Below are 22,590 nucleotides of genomic sequence, written 5' to 3'. Positions count from 1 at the left end.
CTTTGTCCTTTGGTATGGTCTTAAGGTTTAAGACTCTATGTGCCTTCCGATAGTGTAGGAGGTCAACTTAGGAGTGTCGTACCGGGACAAACAAGACATCCACGTGTGCGTCTTGGCAAGCTGTACAACATATCCGAAAGGCGGATTCGAAAAACGTATCGTATCGAGATATATTGCTTTATTGCGCATATAATAACTTGACATTGGACCCTAGCCAATTAAGGAGAACGGTAAGGCCGTGTGTTAGGGGAGTTATATGTTCGCGTTCGGGGCGACGCGCTGACCCAGAATTTGGTGTCCAATTTAGTTTTTACTCCTTTCAAACAGTTTTTCACTATTGTCTCGGCCCCTAGGGTGCGCCGAAACAATCGGACAATGGATTATCGATCAGCTCTTCAGTCATTTTGGGGCATAAACAAGAAGATGAAGGATACAATTAATAATGATGATAATAACTGATAATGATGATGATGTTCAAGTTTCTGTAATGATTTTTTTCCCATGATGCATTGCAAAATACAGTTAAACATTGTAAAATGACAGAACAGTAAATTACTGTACATTTTTACTGTAGAAATTACAGAAATTTGTTACAGTGTATACTTTGCACAGTATTGTACCATATTACAATTAATACAGATCCCTATAATGATCCCCCTCATTATATGAATATAGGTCAAATATAGTGATAAAATATAGGTTACGTACCTTGTGTTTTCATGTGAGAAGTGACAAAAAGAAGGTATCAGAATGATTCACAAGTGGGAAAATGAATAAAGCAACCTCTGGGTTAAAAATAACCCAGGCAGGCAATTGAAGCCCTAATAACCCCTTTGACCCATCAGTTTACAGTACCCAAATAACCCATAATTATGACCCAGCCAAATCAACCCAGCAATGTGTTTATAGAAATAACCCAGCATTTTTAAGAGTGTACTAAACACAGTGCAATTAAATGTTACTGATTCTGGGCAAGTAAACAAAGATGTCTTTACTTAATAACAATAAGTAAATTGTATTTTTTAGTACACGTTACTTGATTAAACCTAGTATTGTAACAAATGAGTAAAGCTAACTTATATTTATTTAAGTATAGATAGCTATTGGATTTTACAGTGTAGATTCAACATTGAATCAATGTTGGTATTTCAATAATTAAATGGGAGGAGGGGGGAGGGGGAGGAGGGGGTTGCCCCCCCTCCCCCCAACAAGAAAAAAAGAAAAGAAAACGGCAAACTGCATGGATAAAACGTTGAATCAATGTTGTCATTTCAATCATTAAATGGGGGGAGGGGGGGTGTGAGGAGGGGTGTGCCTCCCCCCCTCCCCCCATCAAGAAAAAAGAAAAGAAAAAGGCAAACAGCATAGATTCAATGCTGATTCAATGTTGGCATTTCAATCATTGAATTTGCACCATAGATTCAACGCTGATTCAATGTTGGCATTTCAATCATTGAATTTGCACCATAGATAAAACGCTGATTCAATGTTGGCATTTCAATCATTGAATTTGCACCATAGATTAAACGCTGATTCAATGTTGGCATTTCAATCATTGAATTTGCACCATAGATAAAACGCTGATTCAATGTTGGCATCACAATCATTGAATTTGCACCATAGATTAAACGCTGATTCAATGTTGGCATTTCAATCATTGAATTTTGCACTGCAATACAACAGTGATTCAATGTTGAAAAACCATCAGTCTTCAATCGTAACCAAAAATCAACCCTAACCACTATAATTCAACGTTGAATAACCATATTTTGCTATCTGGGATTGTACTGTTCATTTTCTATTTACTAATGTTGTTGAAAATAATCTGTATTATAAGGTACCGTATACATTAGAAGGAAAGGTCTAGCCTGATTATCAGACTGAAGTTGCGTAGAGCTTCAGTCTGAAATTGGCTCCAGTGTCGGGGATTACAAGGGGGAGGGGATTAGAAATTCCCTAAACCAATCCTAAGGGATCCCCACGCCCACCTCCGCCTCTCATTGGACAACGCATTTTGTACCGGAGAAGTCCTGGGTTCACATTTACAACTCCAGACCAAGAGGCAGTCCACTCAGACAGTGGGCGGGGTCTATGGTATGGAACCAGGCTAGGAAAGGTCTGCTTGTCTAAGACCATGGCAGACGCCAATAGTGGTCTGCTCTACTATTGGTCAATTGCTATTCAGGGTTGGAGCTTAGCGAAAGGTCTATTACAGTTTTACATGACTAATGCAAACTATTGCACTTTTCAAAAGCAGAGCTCACTTTAAAACAATGTATTGGCTGAGATAATAACAGTTTACATACTTTAAATACGGAATAAACACATTCATAATTTGTACAGCATTTTTAAATTGATTATTTAACTGTTCCTACTTTGTTAGTTTTTTACATAATATAATGTCCAATGAATCCACTTATTCATTTGCTGTAATTATTTTCAAACTACTATTGTAATCTGGACAGGCTATATGACTATTCCGTTTTAATTCATGTTACTGTATATGATAAAACACAGGCAGTAAACCTACAGTCATGATGCGTGTGGTCATGTTCTGTTTACATTTTTGACTAATAAAGTATTCAATCAATCACATTGAATATTTAACTAATTGTAATCTGGACAGGCATCACATGACCACTGCTGTCAAGAAGGCCAGAGAACAGATTAACAAAGAATGGTAAAGACTTGGGAAAATCAAACTCTATAAGCCTACTGTACTGATAACAAGTGCTTTATTTTCTACATCCAGCCTGTATTAACAGTGGATAAAATACAATGGAGTCAAACCTAGCTAAGTGGTGAGTCCAGTTCTGAGACGATGAATCAGTTTAAAACTCTACAGCAGAGAAATCAAAGAGATCAGGTGGTGTAGTTGTACAATGAGTCCACTAGAGGGTGCACATTAACCACATACAATAACAAAGACTCATTTAAGGAAAAGATAGAACAGTGTTACTGGGGAGGTTGAGGGTGTTTTGTTCACTTAATGCAGGGGTCTTCAACAGGGGGTCCGGGACCCCTAGGGCAGGCATTGACACTAAGGGCTGCCTACCTGCCCCTGGCAGGTAAATAAAACTTGCGGGCAGGTGGAGTTTGCTTTCAGGTTAATTGCCCGACCGGGCAAGTGCTTGTTTGAGAGGGGACACAACCGTCTAAAAACACAACAAGAGATTTCTGTCTAAACACCTGAACGTGGCCAGAGCTCTGTCTTCTGATCTGTGGAATGTAAGATAAGAGCACTGCTATAATGTGTTGTTTTCACTGTCGCTACACTTAAAAATATAAAATAACAAGTGTGAGCGAGCCCATAGTCATTTTCACAGCTATGTAGGTATTTGGCATGAAAAATGAGGACATTTTATATCTCACAGCCCCAGAAAGTAAAAAAATAAGTGTTAAATTGAACGGTAATTCAAAGTTTACCTATCATTTTATAATGGACGATTTACTTTTCGGGCAAGTGGGCATGACCTTTGGGCAAGTAGAACATGACCTGTACTTGGCCGACGGGCAAGTGCCTCTGAGACCTTAGTGTCAACCCCTGCCCTAGGGGGTCCTCAGAGTTACTACAGGGGGTCCGCCAAATCTTTGTGTGATATGATTATTTTTTTACATTAACCACTTGAACCCTAGCATCCCTTTTCTGAGGAGAACTTAAGCCAAAAATAGCAGATCTACAAGCTCACAACGGCTATTTTTGGCAAAGAAGTATAGGTGTAGAGGGAAAAAAGAGCAGTACCAAGTAAACAAAAAAAAGTTTAATCTGAAACTAAATTGTATACAATATAGAGGGGGTCCCTGCTTCATCTCTCTCTCAGCTAGGGGTCCTTGGCCTGAAACGTTGAAGACCCCTGACTTAATGAATGAAATGTTTATCTGACAAACTCATTGAAGCTGTCAGACTCTGAGACATAGATGCATGACTCACCAAGGTGGTTTAGTAACAATCTATTGTTACCTGGTGTTTCCAGCTGGCCATCACTGAAAACAAAGAAAATAAACAGTATTATATACATGTTTATCTATAAGTTCAAACAAAACTGTTAGAATTGATCTTACAATTATTAATTTATGTACACACACATTCCACACGTGTGCAAATGTACTGTGGCAAATTCCCCATGCAACAACTAAAAGGGACATACATGTAATTATTGTTTGTACTATACAATGACATACGCTTCACCTACTCATCAAATCATCAAATATCAAATCCATATTCTAAAATTCTACTGTTTGCAGAAACAAACAGATTGTTCTTTATTAAAGGAACAGCCACAGCTTTACCAGACCATAGACCCCTTAACAGACGACGTCACACTGATGAGAACCAGTATGCGTGCAACCAGTATGCGCGCAATGAAACCCATTCTATCAGCTCTCGCTAGGACGCGCCTCACTAGCCAACACACAAGAGGGGGTTGGGGTGTGCTGAAACCAGCGCACCCCGAAACAACAGGTTGGGAATTGATTGCGTGAAACAATCACCTGTGCGTCCAGTCAAAATGTTAGTAAACAAATAATTGGTCTATACTATACTGTACATTGAAAGGCACGTTCACCTCAAATGAAAACAAAAACATGTTAGTAAGAGAATTGTCTGTTTCTCCAGCAGCCACTACAATCACATCATCCTGTACTGATAAAAAACACAAGTCATTTCTCATTTGAAGTATTATTAGAACAAGGCAGGTTTTGTAGAGCTTCACCTGCAGACAATAATCTAGAGCAGGCGTCTTCAACAGGGCGTCCGGGACCCCTAGAGGGTCCTCAGAGCTACTACAGGGGGGGCCGCCAAATCTTTGTGTGATAGGAACTTTTGTTTCCTTTTTTTTTTTAACCACTTGAGTATCCCTATCCTGGGCGGACCGTTTGCCCCAAAATAGCAGATCTACAAGCTCAATGATCTAGACTTATTGTGAGCTTGTAGATCGGCGGTTTCTATGTATTGAGCGTTTAAGTGGCTAAATGTTTGAAAATACACGTAGACATGAGTCCAACACTGATGATAATGTAGTTGCTGTCAAACAAGTGTATGAAGCTATCAATGAAATCTATTAAAAAAAAAAATCTGCAACACAATCTTATACAATCATAGTGGGGGGGTCCCTGCTTCATCTCTCTCTCAGCTAATATAAGGGGTCCTCGGGGCTGAAAACGTTGAACACCCCCTGGTCTGAAGCAGTGGTTCTCAACCTTTTCAGGCCATGACCCCCAACATAATCATATTTGAACTGGGACCCCCCACCCTGAAAATCACTTAGAATTGTAGGAGTTGAGGCATTACATTTTCTTTGATTCGGTTCCACAGATAAATATTGTGAAAATGGTACATCTACAAGCTCACAACTGCAGTGAATTGAGCATGTAAATCAGCTTTTTTCTAAATGTTTGCCTCTTTCTTATATTATTTGACAATTTGGCCAATGTTTGACCAGTTTTTATAGTATAGTTTGTTGACTTATTTGTACTTATTGTATTTTAAAGGTAGTAAAATGGTCTTAAAAGTCCAGAAATGTGCAGATACCCTGTATACACTTATACTGTATGTTGGTTTGTTTACTGTTGAGTGAGAAAACAATGTTGCACATTAAGCTAATCATGTAGGGACCCCCTGGGGGTCCCGACCCACAGGTTGAGAACCACTGGTCTAGAGCAGTGCTTCTGGCCGGAGGAGCCCGGCCAGGAGGCCAACCACAGAGCCTAGTCCCTCCACGTGCCAGAGCCTCCCCCGAGTTCCGGCAGAGTAGTTCTGGAGAAGCGGACTGAGTGGCCCTGTCTTTCCCTATAGGACTGACCGTGGGTGCTACTGGGACGTAAGTCGGGGCTTGATCAACCCTGGCTGGGTCACCTGGGCGAGGGTGTATGTTGTATGTTGCGAGACCCGAAACACCCTATGACCCCAGGCTACAACACTGATGATGCGTCCCAGTTGCATCCATGTGATGTATCTCTTTATTACTTCTCAAACTTTTTCATGCCACCGACCCCCAAATTGATATATATTTGGCCGCGGACCCCCATCTGAAAATATGTTGTACCAGGGACCCACAAAAGCAAAGATTTGTGTTGAAATGTTCGCTTTAAAATAAATATATTCAAAGTTTTGCACGAATCTTCACGATTTAAAAAAATAATAGCAGATCTACAAGCTCATAGCGCGGCACTCGGTGCCGCGCTATGAGCTTGTATATCTGCTATTTTTGAATAGCCAAAGTATTAAAGGTTCAATTTATTGTGATGCTATATTCACACATTTTGCTGGGGACCCCCTGGAACCCCCTCAAGTACCCCTGGGGGTCCCCGGACCCCACTTTGAGAACCACTGGTCTAGAGGACTCACACTACTGAGACACACACAGCTCCACAACACACTTTGTGTTTCAATTAAACACCTTGAAAGCATTGGGCCTCATTCAGCAATAAATTCGTAAGTTGTCTTCTTAAATTTCTTCCTAAGTGAATTCCTAAGAGAAGTCGAGTCAGATTCATGAAACGTTCTTAAAATGCAGAATTGTTCGTAACTATGTTCTTGATGATGATGAATCACAATCCTCGTAACTTGAAGGGGTGTGCCAGTTAATCCTAATTACCATAGGGAGCCTCCCCACCAATCCCCATATAAGGCATGACTGCATGGCTCTGCCTGCAGTCACACCTGTGTGTGATTGCTGCACACAGAAATCACAGGAAATCACACAGAGAAATAAAGTTCAGAGAATGAAGTATATAGTATATATAAATACCTAAACTAAAGCCTAAAGATGGTGGAACACCAGACTCCAAACATAAAAATAAATAAATATTTCTGTGGAGGTATTTCTGAAGTGAACAGCAAATTATTTTATTTAATTAATGAATGATTTTATTATTTCTCTCACATTAACCAACATATCACCACTCGACATCAATGTAAATTTGCTGAAATTAGCTGTTAAATGTTAAATGTTATCCATATTTCATGTTGAGGAGTAGCGTTAGTAGTGGATATGAAACATTTTAGTACTGAAAGCTGGTGGGTGGATATAGAGGGTCTTTAAGGTAGCAGCTGCTTGGTATGTAATGGGGTGGAAATAGGGGTGTGGTGGGTGATATGGTGGTGCAAGGAGGGGTGTAGGGGGCTGTGTGGGGTATGGGGATGGGTGTGACGGGTGGGTATAGGGGGGCTTTCAGGTAGGAAGGGGACTTGAAAATGGGGGTGTGGCGAATGTCGGGATATGGCGGTGGGGGTATGGGGGGGCGATGAGGGTGGGTTGGGTGGGGAGTTATGGGGTGGGTATGGGGACCCCCACCTGAAAATATTTTCTGCTAGGGAAATGTTTTCAAGATTTATCAAAATGTTTCGAAAATAGCCGATCTACAAGTTCAAAATTGCCAGTAATGGGACGCGTTGTGAGCTTGTAGATCAGCTATTTTCAAACAAAGTATAAAATAGGGTTAAAGTGATTAAACTGTTCCTCTGTTCCTAAACTGGACCCCCTGGAACAGCTTCAAGGACCCCTGGGGGTCCCCAGACCACACCTTTGAGAACCTTTTTTGCTCTAAAGATATGATAAAAATATTATTGTAATTTAAATCCTATATTATACAACTGTAGAATTGAAGAAACTTCGAGAATTAATTATTTTTGCACAAACATATCACACTTAAGAACTCAAACGCCACCCTAAGAGTGCTCTCTAGTATGCGTAGATTTCTTCTTAACTTAAGAACAAATCACAGCTAAGAAAACATTTGTGAATGCCAAAATCTCTTAAAAAACGTCTTAAGTGGGTGCAAGAACAAATTTGTTCGTAAGTACGGTTCATGAATCGGGCCCAGCATTGTTCTGACCGTATGGATTCATGCTTTCATAGAGTTGCATTACATAATGCAATACAATGTAATGTGTGCACCCAGCAATCTTGGTACATAGAAATTGATCTATTGAAGATTCTGACTTTCAAATGTACATATTTTTTGTTTTGATTGTATTGCTGTATTGTTATATTGTGCTTTTTGCTTTGGCAATGTAAACGTATGTTTTCTCATGCCAATAAAGCCCATTGAATTGAATTGTGTGCATCTAGTCTGTAAGCAAGGCAAGGCTAATGTATTTGTAGCACATTTCATCAACAAGGCAATTCAACGTGCTTTACACAAAACATCAAACAAAGAAAACACGTAATAAAAGGACATTAAATTCAGTCAGAAGAAGGAAAAGAAGACAAAGACGTTAAACATAAAATGTCCTTAATAGAAAACACCTATTCAGGACACAGAATCAAACATTGTGTGCAAAAACACAATATAAAATAGTAAGATCAAAGTAGTGGTAAAAACATAAGAGTAACATTTACTGTGCAGAAGGATCATACACAATAAAAAAAGAGAGTTGTAACAGACATGCAGCTTTCTGGGACTTTGTTCCAGATATATGGTGAATAAAAACACTGCTTCTCCAAGCTTCATTTTGATTCTATAGGGACAGAGAGCAGACCTTTCCCTGATGACCTGAGAGCTCTGGATATTTCATGATATCGTACAAGGTCAGAGATGTATTTTGGCCCTAGAAGACCATTCACTGCTTTATAGATCAACAGAAAATTGTATCATTTTACTTACCTACGGGGAGCCAGTGTAAAGACTTAAAGGGATATTTCACTTTTAAACATGTCTTTTTAAAGTCTACTCAGGATTTTGTGAGATAAACAAGCGACATGGTCAATGAAAACAAGCTCAAAAGAAGCGACCAGTTTCACCACTTGAGCCCTATTAAATCAGCTATTTTCAAAGAAAAGCCAGCCCAAATAAGCAACTACACTTCAGAAAGAAGCCCAAACAAAAGCAACCTGCAACCATGAATATTAACAAGCAACTTACAAGAAAACAAGCCCAAAGTCACTTATAATAACATACCTGGCAACACTGGCCAGGATCTTGCAGACCAGCCTGCCAGCTCTTAAGGCATTAGCACTAAATGCCAACTTTTGCCAACAGACTACCTAATCTGTTGTAGTCTGTTGTAGTCTGTTTGCAGAGAGCCACCTTTAGTCAAAGAGACTTTTTACCTTCATCTGCAGAGGAGACGCTGAAAGAAAAGACGCTGCTTCTTCACATCCATCAATGTCGAGTGTCTGAGTTCATCTGAGGGTGTTTTCTCTTCCTCAAACTCAACTAGAAAAACATCTGTGACGTCAAACTGCTCTATGCTGACACTGCATGTTAGATTCAGTCAGTTAGATTTAGTTGTTGAGCTCTTCATATTTAAATGTTTATGTATTGTTGTCAGAACGCAATATTCAACATTGCAGTAATAGTAATGGATGTTCCACATGTATAAAATTATACAAGTGGTATGTATGGTTAATGAATGTCAATCAAAGCTTACATTTCAGCCTGAGCTGCAGTTTATCAGAAATGTGTTTTACTGCAGGCATCACGTCTGATCATGTACAGTGCAACGGTGTACAGACATGCAAACTTGGCTCTCTGTGTCTCCTGTACTGTGCTGTGGTGTGGTTGCCATGGCAAGGTGAGCCCACGGATATGGTTGAGTGTTCACATGGGACACACACACACACACACACACACACACACACACACACACACACACACACACACACACACACACACACACACACACACACACACACACACACACACACACACACACACACACACACTTCCTTGCCAAGTTTCATAAACGTCTGCTCATCTGTTCTCAAGTGATGTTGCTATCAAAGGGTATAAAGATTTTTTGAGAAATATCAGCAATCTCTTGTAGTCACTTTTGGGACAATTAGCAGCATTTTACCCCAAACTATTTAAATAGTATATACACAAATAGGTTTGTGTCATCCTGTGTAAGGATATAAGGATAATTCCTTTAACAGGTCCGTTCATTCCTCAGGGGTACACATTAAGGGAAACTTGCCACTCACTGGCCCCACCATTGTAACCACTGGCCCAGGACAATTTGTCAGGTATCGATCCCCATAATAACGAAAAAGAACAAATTTGATTCAATAGCATTTATTTTAATACTGCTTTGTGCATTAAATGCATTCAATATAATTGAGGTACAGCATATTTGCATTTCAAAAGTGCAGTATTTCAGAAGTGCAAATAAAAGTATTTCAACAGTGCAAATACAATTGTATTCCAAAAGTGCATTAATCAAGCAACACAGTAAGTTCTTCCTCCATCTCTTCCTCGGTTGGTTGGTTTTTACGCCCTCCTCCTGATGCCCAGGCTGTAAATCCTGGGCGTCTGGTTCTTGGCCCTGACTGCCACCACCTCAAAACAGACCTCTCTGCATCAAAGGTGTCCACATTTGGCCCCTCAATGGTCAGGAACATTAGACGGGTGAGACTTGGAGTTGACAGCTTTGACCGCCAGTCGCTCTTCACTCTTTTCATACAAGAGAAGCCTTTCTCACATACTGCGGTACTGATTGCCATAGTGAGGTAAATCTGGGCAAAGATGCCGAGGTTCTTGAACTTCCCTTGTAGATCAGCTGTAAAATAGAATTGCTTAGCTGTTAATGGCAAAGCAGGGAGTAACTTAGTTAATAGAAATATGACAAACAATTTAGCTCTACATACCTCTCTGGAGAATTAACAGGAGTGTCTCTCTGAGGGGCCCAGTGCGGCTTCTTGCCATTCTCATACAGATCTTATACAGCCTGTACTCTCCCATCACCTGACTGGCTGTGGTGCCCTCTCACAAGGATGGTCTCATAATGGTGGCACAGGGACTCCATGTCTGCTCGTCCATGGAGGACAAAGGCTTCCTTGGAGTCATCTGTGCTGCCAGGTTTTGGCCACATGTGGTGATTAAGGGCAGAGAATTATGCCACAATACTGCCGGCAGACATCAAGTCCGCAAGACGGCTCTCAATATGTTTGGTGAGAATTTCTGAAAATACAATTTATGTCAGCGTCCATATTTCAATTGTCAAAGCTTTGAAGAAAGCTTTAAAAACTGTAAAGGTTTCTCATTATTTATTAACCTGTAATTCTCTTCCTCTCAGGAGCAAGTGTGTTGTCTGTTGAGGTGTTAGTGAGCTCCACCCCTCTGTATGTGCCGGTCACTGCATCAGCCAACAGCTTCCTGTGCTTCTCTCCTGGCTCCAGACACAGCTCTGTGAGGCCATTGATGCAAGCCTCAATGTACTCCACTGCCTCCCCTTATAGAAAATAGTTAGAGATTGTTATCTACTTTGTAAGACCACATAAAGCATATAAAATAGAAAAAAATAGAAAAAGTGCTCCTCGGAGCACAGGTCTCCACCAGGTCAGGTAGGTCGTTGTGGGCCAGCAATGTTCGGTATTCGCCAATCAGGATGGAATAGGAAAAATAGGACGGAACCATCTTGATCACTTGACTACAGAGATAATGTGTACCGATTTGCATGATGTTTGGACAAAAGTTGTAGGAGTAATATAAAAAAGAAAAGTGTTGCAAAAATCGGCTTCCTGGTGGCACTATAATAGGGCAATGTTAAAAGGGTGACATTTGTTCCTCAACGTAGTGCGAATGTGCGTGCAAAGTTTCACCGCAAACGGACGCTGCGTTCATGATTTGCAGCATTTTGTTCAAAACGGGCCACTCCTGCAAACTTTAGATGTAAATCTTAGCCAATCAGGATGGAATATGAAAAATCTAACAGATCTGTCTTGATCACATGACTATAGAGATCATGTGTACCAATTTGCGTGAAATATTGATAAAATCTGAAGGCTTAATATCCAAAAATGTGTTTTACATAAGTCGGCCTCCTGGTGGCGCTATAAAGGGCAGATGTGAAAAATGCAGGGCAAAGGTTTTTCCTTGGCTTTTAGGGAGTGCACATACAACGTTTTACACAGATCGGTGCAGTTATAGGTAAAAACACGAATCGGGCTGTTATAGCGCCACCATGAGGCTGATTTGAACATTTTCAAGTGGCATTTCTTCCTCGGCCTAGTGGGAATGTGCGTGCAAAATCTCACGGAAATTGCATGCTGTGTTCATGATTTGAGGCATTTTGTTCAAAACTCAGTACTCCTGCAAACTTTGGAAGCCAATTTTAGCCAATCAGGATGGAATATGAAAAATCTGAAAGACTGGTTTTGTTTAATGACTATAGGGATACTGTTTATCGATTAGCAGGATTTTTGGACAAAATCTGTAGGAGTACTGTCCAAAAATGTCTTTTGCACAAATCGGCCTCCTGGTGGCGCTATAAAAGGCCCATGTCAAAAATTTGGGGCAGAGGTTCTGCTCTGGCATCCAGGGAGTGTGTGTGCACAGTTTCGCTGCGATTAAGTCAACGGTGCCAGAGATTAGCTGTTCACAGACACACACACACACACACACACACGGACACACGGACGGACGGACGGACAGGGGGTAAAACATACTCTCGCCATGCCTTTCGGCCTGGCGGAGACAATAAAACATGCAGTATTTACCTGGTGTCAGATTATCCTGCTGAAACTGGAGGCTCAGTGTCTTCAGAAACCCCAGCGTATCTAGCAGGAAGTGCATGAACTGCACGTTCTCGTAGTTTTTGAGGCATTGGAGAATATTCTTTGCTCTTCCCACTACTGCAGGTGAAGGCTTAGGTGTCCGCTCTGAGCTGACCTGGTCCTCAAAGTGTGCCACAAAGACGGCATACCCATTACACAGGATCTGGAGGAGAAAGACAACATGACATATTTCGCTATTTCATATCTACTCATATCTTTCTGCGTTACACAAGTTTGGAAAAGTATCAATTATTGAACCTGTGTTGCCTTGTGGATGTAGGGCAACCACCTGGCCCCTTTCAGGTTTGTTGGCTTGAGGACCTTGTCCTCCAGGGCATCTGCCAGCACCCTCAATTCCCTCAGTGCCTTTGGGGAGTAGTGGTACTGCATGTGTAAATAATGCAGCACCTCCTGCAGTTTTTTAAGCCTTGGCTGGGCCTTAATGGAGTCCACCATCCTTAACTCCAGCCTGTGTGCCACACAGTGGATGGATAGCAGGTGTCCCATCTCCCCCTTTAGCTTTGCTGCCACACCATTCTTCGTCCCCATATTGACAGCTGCACCGTCAGCACAAAAGAAGACCACCTTCTCCTTCCAGTTTCCCAGACCTGCTTTCTCAAATACCTAAGTTAAAGGAAAAAATTAAAAGCAATTATTCATTGGCCAGGAACAGCCTAACTTGATCACACTTTACTAACTAACCTATTATTATTGGCTTACCCGCCTGTACTGCAGAGAGCACACCATCTGCATGTGCATGTTTCACATCCTCGATGCCAAGGAAGGACTGGACCACTCCTCTCTCCTCAGTGAAGAATTTAATATATATGATCTCATTCTCCAGGACCCCACTATCAGTGGCCCCATCGATCATTACACTGATGTAGCGAGTGTGCTTTAAATCAGTAAGGAGTTGCTCCCTCTCCACATCATAAATGTCAAACATGAATCTGGAGGGACATAAAAGTGATTTTCTGTAATGATGAATACATTGAAAAAAGTAATTAAATTAGGAATTCCTTCATGTATTTGTAGTTCTCACCTTGAACATGCCTTATCTGACGTAGCAGTTGGGCATGTTGGAGCCAGTCCGACTGTTGAGCTGCACTAGGTCAGGAAAGTCGGTAAATGGCCTCTCTTTCTTAACAACATAGTATGCTGTGTGGAACATGTTCTCCATCTGCTTCTGGAAGCCTGCATCCATGTCAGGATTTATATGAACCCCAGCTAAGACAGCAGGTTCATGCTCTGCCTTCTTCCTCTTCACACATATCTGGTGTGAAGAGCTTTTCTCATGAGGGTCAAACCCTGTAGACCGCTCTGCTACCTGGCCCTTGTAGAGAGGAGAATCCCTAAAATATACAAGCAAAAACACCTTACATCTGCTGCCTGTATTCATCATGTGTAAATAATTAAATTATAACTACTACAACTAGCTAGGCTACAACACATTCTATAAAGCAATCGTTTATCGATTTTAAATTCCAAACAAATGCTCATTTGATTAATTCTAATCCTAATCCTAAACACTAATCCTCATTTGGCTCCTACACACTTTCTGCTTGCCTGTCATGTTTATGCTGGCATAAAATGCATCATATTTATAAACTGTGTACATTCCTGCTGCAGCTAAACAGTTAAACAGAAGACAGAACAGGCTGATTTTTTAGAGACTGAAGTGTATGATAAATAATTGCTGCGGTACAATGCAGAAAACGCTGATCTACCAGATCACAGGGATCTCATTTCAAACAAGCTTAGTGCTTATGAGTCTTCCAATTTAGTAGACCTTGTATTGTGAATGTGTACTTCCATGTACTGTTGTTCTCATGTCTTACTAAATAAAGTACATCAATCAATCAAAACCAAACTCCAAAAACAGGCCAAATCTTGCCCAAAATATGCGGTAAATAAGCGGACTAAAATAAGCGGACTTGGCAACCCTGGTAGTATCACAACAATGCGTTATCATACACTTTTCTCTAACTTACTTGTCTGCAAATGTGGGCATTGATCTGCAGAGCTCACAAAATACCAAATTTTTGGCCTCTTCAAAGCCCAGCCAGTTCCATCGGTCTCGCCATTGAGGCTGGAACTTTCTTTCTCTCTTTTTCTTTTCGTAGTCCCTCTCACTCTCCCTCAACTCCTCCGGGGACTTTAGTTTTTTGGCTGTTTGTTTCTTGCCCGGCGTTTGGCCGGGTACTGGGGGTTTTAGAAACATTTTGAAACAAAGCCAAGGGATGATTCGGGAACGGTGAGAAATGTTCAGCATCAGCTGTGAGCGAGCGCTATCTGCGGGAGCGAGCGAGCTGTGAACTCCTCGCAGGTGTGCTGATGAGGTCCTCGGGCAGCTGAGATGCTGCCGCTGCACAGACAGCAGCCGGCACGGTCTTTGATCGGCATCACGATCACGTAAATGCTTAGTTTTAGCAGTAATTACCGAGACGATTTCACAAAGATCATTACAAACCACAGTACCACAGAGGATTAATGTTAAATGAATGTAAATTATTTTACTTATTTATTATTATTAATTATTTTATTTTCAAGGCAGTATTTTTCACTGGCCCAACGGGCAAGTGCCCGATGCGTTCTGCTGGCCCCGACAGTTTAAAAAGTACAACCGGGCCACCGGGCCATTTATAATGTCGACCCCTGTTCCTTTAACAGGTCTGTTCATGAAAGTTCTTGTCTGTTCATGAAAGTCTTGTTTCCATTGAGGGCCTGTGAGCAATTAGGGGTTAAGAGTCTTGCTCAGGGAGATATTTCATTTCATCGACACATTTGCTGACCTGACCTGGAATCGTACCTGGGGCAACCAGGGCCTCTGGCTCCCTAGGCGGGCTCACTAACCACTCAGCTATGGCCACGCCGTGACAACCCGTCTTTCTGTAAGAGTTAAAACACCATTACTGTCCTTAAATTATCTATTCTATAGCCAGCTAGATTGTCCCTCGTGCTGAGTCACCCATGCTTCCCCTCCAACAGAATGTTGAAACTAACCTCACTCTCTCAGTTCCTGTTAGCGTCCAGAATGCACTGCCTCTTCTCTATAATGTAAGAGGAAGCAGCTTCTCTCCTGCACTGACCACACTTTCAACCAGACAGAAGCCGTTAGTTAGGCTAAAGTTTAACTCCATAACACTTTGTGTGTGCTTAGTCTTAATTATCTTATTTGTTGTAGTATGTAAAGTACATTAATTATTTTCTTTCTTTCTTTCTTTCTTTCTTTCTTTCTTTCTTTCTTTCTTTCTTTCTTTCTCTCTTTCTTTCTTTCTTTCTTTCTTTCTTTCTTTCGGCCATTGAGGGCATCAGCAAAGCATTTCCCCTCCTGTCTGTTGTGGGTCAGTGTCTGAGTACTGCAGGGTCCACTATCTTACTGTCTGTTGTGGGCCAGTGTCTAAGTACTGCAGGGTCCACTATCTTACTGTCTGTTGTGGGTCAGTGTCTAAGTACTGCAGGGTCCACTATCTTACTGTCTGTTGTGGGCCAGTGTCTAAGTACTGCAGGGTCCACTATCTTACTGTCTGTTGTGGGTCAGTGTCTGAGTACTGCAGGGTCCACTATCTTACTGTCTGTTGTGGGCCAGTGTCTTAGTACTGCAGGGTCCACTATCTTACTGTCTGTTGTGGGCCAGTGTCTGGGTACTGCAGGGTCCACTATCTTACTGTCTGTTGTGGGCCAGTGTCTGAGTACTGCAGGGTCCACTATCTTACTGTCTGTTGTGGGCCAGTGTCTTAGTACTGCAGGGTCCACTGTCTTACTGTCTGTTGTGGGTCAGTGTCTGATTACTGCAGGGTCCACTATCTTACTGTCTGTTGTGGGCCAGTGTCTGAGTACAGCAGGGTCCACTATCTTACTGTCTGTTGTGGGCCAGTGTCTGAGTACTGCAGGGTCCACTATCTTACTGTCTGTTGTGGGCCAGTGTCTTAGTACTGCAGGGACCACTATCTTACTGTCTGTTGTGGGCCAGTGTCTGAGTACTGCAGGGTCCACTATCTTACTGTCTGTTGTGGGCCAGTGTCTTAGTACTGCAGGGTCCACTATCTTACTGTCTGTTGTGGGCCAGCGTCTTAGTACTGCAGGGTCCACTATATTACTGTCTGTTGTGGGCCAGTGTCTGAGTACTGCAGGGTCCACTATCTTACTGTCTGTTGTGGGCCAGCGTCTTAGTACTGCAGGGTCCACTATCTTACTGTCTGTTGTGGGCCAGCGTCTTAGTACTGCAGGGTCCACTATCTTACTGTCTGTTGTGGGTCAGCGTCTGAGTACTGCAGGGTCCACTATCTTACTGTCTGTTGTGGGTCAGTGTCTGAGTACTGCAGGGTCCACTATCTTACTGTCTGTTGTGGGCCAGTGTCTGAGTACAGCAGGGTCCACTATCTTACTGTCTGTTGTGGGACAGTGTCTGAGTACTGCAGGGTCCACTATCTTACTGTCTGTTGTGGGCCAGTGTCTGAGTACTGCAGGGTCCACTATCTTACTGTCTGTTGTGGGCCAGTGTCTGAGTACTGCAGGGTCCACTATCTTACTGTCTGTTGTGGGTCAGTGTCTTAGTACTGCAGGGTCCACTATCTTGCTGTCTGTTGTGGGTCAGTGTCTTAGTACTGCAGGGTCCACTTACTGTCTGTTGTGGGCCAGTGTCTGAGTACTGCAGGGTCCACTATCTTACTGTCTGTGTTACCGTCTATATACTATTGAAAATAGTACTATTGAAATTAGCTGATCTACAAGCTCACAACGCGTCGCATCGCGTTGATTAATTAATAGATGTTAATAGCAGTGACTGAGACAACAGGCTGAAAAACAAAGCCAAGTGACAACTGTGTAAGTGAACGCAAGTGAGCTGCAACTGGTCACGGCCCTCATCAGGTCACTTTTCGCCCAATGCGGCCCGGGCCCCCAAATGAGTTCGACAAGCCTGTTCTAGAGAGTCTATGGTTGGGTTTCCATTTGAACCCATTTAGACCTGAGGCTGATTCTACAAACCGTCTGTCTGGTGGAAACCTCATATCTCCAAAACTGTTACTTTTCAGGATTCAAACTCAACAGTAGCAGATCTACAAGCTCAATTGTGCTTTGTGACGCGTTTCGAGCTTGTAGATCTGCTACGTTAGGGTCTTTTGTGTGACGCTGTAGTGTGGGGAATTAATTTACGACAAAACACAACACATGGACCATACCATTCGAAATCCCACCAGGCAGACCAATAGTTTCTGACTGTGGCAGTGAAACCTATCAGACAGCAGAATGTATTGAATATTTTCTGAACCCCCTCTCAACCCAACATCCGAGCTACGTGAAAGACACTTATGACTTTGTTGAAAAAATCAAGAAAATAACAATGCCACAAGCGGCCTTTTTATTCTCAATTGATATTGACAGCCTATATACCAACATTGAGACAGCTGCAGGATTAAAAGCAGTGAAAGATATTTTCAACAAATATCCAGATAGGGGGCGGCCAGATGCTGAATTATTAGAATTATTAAGTCTTAATCTGACCAAGAACGACTTTGAATTTAACAATAAGTTTTATTTACAAACAAAGGGCACAGCCATGGGAACATGGCTACGCGAACATCTACATGGCAATGTGGGAAAACACAGCTTTAAAAAAATGTATTCTAAAACCAACCCACTATTTTAGATTCTTGGATGATATATTTGGGATTTGGGAGCACTCCAAGGAGGATTTTGAAGACTTTATTAAAGTTCTAAACACACACCACCGATCCATCACTATAAAATTTGTCACAATTTGTCACGCCTCACAGAGAGTGAGGATAAGCCTGCGTTCTCATAAAGAGTACAGTGATGTGTACCATAACTGTCACCAGTTACCCACCTTAAGGCAGAGTGGTACACTGTGTCGAGGTGTTTTAAAGTTGAAGGGGCAGCAATCCTATAAATAATGTCCCCATAGTCTAACACAGAAAGAAAAGTGGCTTCAATAATAGTTTTTTTGCAGGATGCAGGAAAGCACGCTTTATTCCTATAGAGAAAACCAATTGTCTGTCTTAGTTTTGTAACAAGGTTTTCGATGTGATATTTAAAAGATAATTTTTCATCCAGCCAGATGCCAAGGTATTTATACTCTGAGACCCTCTCAATTATAGAGCCATTTGAAGCGATTATAGTTAGATTGTCACGGTTGGTGGTTTTAGCCCTAGAGAATACCATGAGCTTGGTCTTGCTTGCATTCAGAACAAGCCTAAGCTCAACCAGGGCGGGTCCGCATCAATATGCCGACGGCTCATTATTCCGACGGTTACTAACCCTATACCAAACCCTAACCCTAACCCTAACCGCACGCGGAAGCCACGTAGTCGGAGTAATGGGCCGTAGGACTTATGAGCAGTCCCCAACCAGGGCATCCTGGAGAGCATTGAATGCGAGCTGCAGCTTCATATTGGCAAGCTGGGCTGAGTCTGCGACACAATATATAACCGTGTCGTCGGCATAGAGATGTGCATGACAGTCATTCAGAGTGGAGATAATATCATTTATATACAACGTAAAAAGGACGGGCCCTAAAATTGAGCCTTGGGGGACACCCATGGAGACTGGCCGGAACTCCGACTGAGTGCTCCCGGACTTCACGGTTTGATATCTACCATGTAAATAATTGTGAAACCAATCGGTGGCTACTCTGCTAAAACCAATATTGTGCCATTTATGAAGTAGTATGTTGTGATGTACAGTGTCAAATGCTTTAGATAGGTCCACAAAGAGGGCGGTGCAGTGCTGTTTTTTGTCCAGAGCAGTTAAAATGTTGTTTGTAACTAGGGTGACAGCTGTTGTTGTGCTATAGTGAGCTCTGAAACCAGATTGATTTATATTTAGAATTGAGAAGTGTGAGAGAAAAGATTTGAGCTGAGAATTTACGAGTGACTCCAGGATTTTGGCAAGACAGGGTAATTTAGAGATAGGTCTGTAATTATTTAAATTTTGTTTATCTCCACCTTTGTGTAGTGGAAGGATATGGGCTAATTTCCAGATATGAGGGAAACGACTTGTTGTGATTGAAAGATTGAAGATGTGTGTTATGTGTGTTACAATAAGAGGTGCTGCTGTCAATAAAAAGAAGGGGTCCAGGTTATCCTCTCCAGTCGAGGTCTTGTGATTGATATTAAGTAGGGCTTCCAAAACAACAGTGGTAGAGAGGGGTTGAATAGAAAACTGATCCGTTGTGCTAATTCTAGGGTCGCTGAGATTACTGTAATCAGTGGAGAGTGGGGGTCCATTGTAGGTGTTGGTGAACAAGTGCCCAGCATCTGCAAAGTGTGAGTTGAAAGCAGAACAAACATTTAAGGGGTCTGAGATTATACCATTAATGCTATTGATTTGAGGAGGTAGAGCAGAGGAGGAGTTGTTATTTAGAGAATTCACTGCTTTCCAGAATTTTACAGGATTACCCTGAGAGCAAAAGTAATATCTAGATTTAGCCTGTCTAAGAGCAGAGGTGCAACTGTTTCTAATTTTCCGAAAGCAGGCCCAGTGAGCTGGGTCTCCAGAGCGCCTAGCACAAGACCATACTCTGTTCCTTTCGTTAAATAAAGCCGCTATGGCAGGTGAGAACCACGGTGAGACCTTATCCTTAATTCTCAACATTTTAAAAGGAGCGTGTGCATCCACAATAGAAATAAAGGTGTTTGTAAAAAACTCAAGTGCCAAGTCAACCTCTGTAAAAGTGGAAGTTAAAAACAAGTCACTATTTAAAACATCTAATAAGAAGGCGTCCTCATTAAAATGCTTAAAAAATATTTTTGATACCACCTGTGCTTTGGTCCGTTGCAATCTTGCATCTCTTACGCAAGCAACTGGGCAGTGATCACTTACACCTAGCTCAAAAACACCGCAAGAAGAAATCTTGTCAACTCTGTTAGAGAAAATAAGGTCAATCAGGGTGGATTTAGACATATCCGAGAGATTTGGCCTAGCGGTTTCCAGGGGTGCAGTACGTTAGTCCGACAGCGCATTCCTCCGACAGCGCAGCGCTCCGACGTTTCCAATACTAAACCCGAACCAAACCCGCACCCTAACCCTAACCGCACGTGGATGCCACATAGTCGGAGAAAAGGTCTGTCGGATTAACGCATGCCTCCCGGTTTCCAGGACCAACTGAGACAGATTTAAATCATTTGCAACCTCCTTGAGGTGCTCAGAGGCTGCACCCAACCAGTGCTGGTTCCAGTCCCCCAGGACCAGAAGCTCCTCATCAGAGTGCATGGCGAGCATACTGGCAAGGGTGTCAATAGTACCTGGATCAGCGGACGGGGGTCTATAGATACCCACAATGGTTAATGATGTTAATCCAAACTGAACCTTTAGAGATAGCCATTCAAAACACCTGGGATGTGAGACAGCATTTAAAAGAGTAGAACACAGAATCGTTTTAGTATATATACACACCCCACCACATCGACCTAATCTGTCGGCTCTAAATAAATTATAATTTAAAAGAGCCACTTTGTCGTCACTGGTACTCTTTTTGAGCCATGTCTCACTTAGCACCAGAATATCTGGATTAGTCTGTTTGACCAGAAGAGATACAAAGTCAAAGTTGTGGACTAGACTTCTGATGTTTAGGTGAATTATCCCAAGCCCTTTAATATTTTTAAAAGCCAATTTGGTGAGTGGTGAGACTGTATTGGGAATAGTGATGATGACAGATGGCTGAAGGGGAATTTCGGTTAGATTGTGGCCCCCACTAGTATGGTAAGTACTGTGACTAGATGGTTGTCTAGCAGTAATATGTACCGGAATGGACATGGTGCAGGATGTAGGATGAGACTGTAATAAACAGGGGGATTTCGGGGGAGCAGTGATATGACATGTAACGGCAGGATCCACATGATTGTGACTAAGAGCACTACATATCAAAAATTACAAGCAATGTGTTTGATACAATTGTCCCGTAAAAGCATAGTACCCTTACTGTTTAGGTGTACACCATCATTCCTATAGACGCCTTAACAGACGACGTCACACTGATACGAAACAGTATGCGCATGCAGGTCGGCAGCAAAAGAACCCCACCGCTCATAAGATGCAATGTGGTCACAGTCTCACGTGTAAAAATGCATCCCATCACACTTTCAGATGCTGTTTTTCTCCCAGTGTGGAGGAAGAATGCTTAGGATTTTTACTGTGATCTCTCGCTCTTGAAATATATAATCCTTGGTTTCTGTTGTGTGTAAACAATAATAACAATTCAAAGCAGTTGTCCTCAAAACTCCACCTCCAGTGGCTGTCATAGGAACGGAGGGAGCGCTCTATGATCATGGCATCAGAACCTGCTTGGCTCGCGCAGCTGCAGCCCGTCAAGACTAATTTATGCTCCGTCCCGCGAAGGTGTCGCGCGCAGAGAACGGCCGAGAATAGCAGATCTCCAAGCTCACAGCGGTCGCATCCGTGACGCGGTTGTGAGCTTGTATGTCAGCTGTTGTCGGTGCGCTATACCGTTGCGCGATGAAGTATATATATGTGTCGCCACGGCGCACCCCACTAGCCTACACACAGAGGAGGTTGAATGAACTGAAACAAGCTCACCCCAAAACAGCAGGTTTGGGGATCTGTTGGGAATTGATTACATGAAGCAGTCACCTGTGCGTCCAGTCTCAATGTTTGTAAACAAATAATTGGTCTATACATGGTAGCAATACGCCAGAAGTAATCATAGTTGGAAATAAAATCATAGCCCAGAGCATTACAGAAATGCTTAAGCCATTGATGGAAGCTAAAAAGTTGGCTAAAGTGTTCAGTTTTAATGGAAAGTGTTGGAATGGGTCCAGATACAATGCACCGCTTTCCCAAGCTTTCCGCAGTGGAGAATAGCAGCTCCATGTCAGTCCGCATCTTTGTTGACTGTCTGGCCATGACGTCATTCGTAGCCACGTGTGTGATTACTATAGTGATGGTAGGGTGTAAATCAACAACAGCTGGGACTAGTGCAATCAAATCAGATATCTTTCCCCCGGAGAGACAATAGGTAACAGCACCAGGAAGGATTAAATGCCTAACCAGAGAATCTCCCAGTATTAAAATAGTGGGCTTACTGCTGTGCTTGGTGTTACTATAACAAGCCAAT

The 22,590-nt window shown here is 42.3% G+C and overlaps 1 protein-coding gene across 1 annotated transcript in view; it reads right to left on the bottom strand.

Annotated features, from left to right (window-relative positions):
• The window catches only part of LOC311062285 (protein NLRC3-like), a 63,795-nt gene extending 59,522 nt beyond the window's left edge, over positions 1-4,273 (bottom strand). The window contains exon 1 of the mRNA XM_084081197.1: positions 3,932-4,273. The gene's annotated coding sequence lies outside the window, so the exon portion shown is untranslated. The remainder of the gene's footprint in view (positions 1-3,931) is intronic.
• Positions 4,274-22,590: the final 18,317 nt, after the last annotated feature.

This window comes from Gymnoscopelus microlampas (genome assembly GCF_963454915.1).
Source record: "Gymnoscopelus microlampas genome assembly, chromosome: 15".
Lineage (NCBI taxonomy): Eukaryota > Metazoa > Chordata > Actinopteri > Myctophiformes > Myctophidae > Gymnoscopelus > Gymnoscopelus microlampas.
Note: the sequence above shows the minus strand (reverse complement) of the source record. Positions and strands in the feature narration are given on the sequence as shown.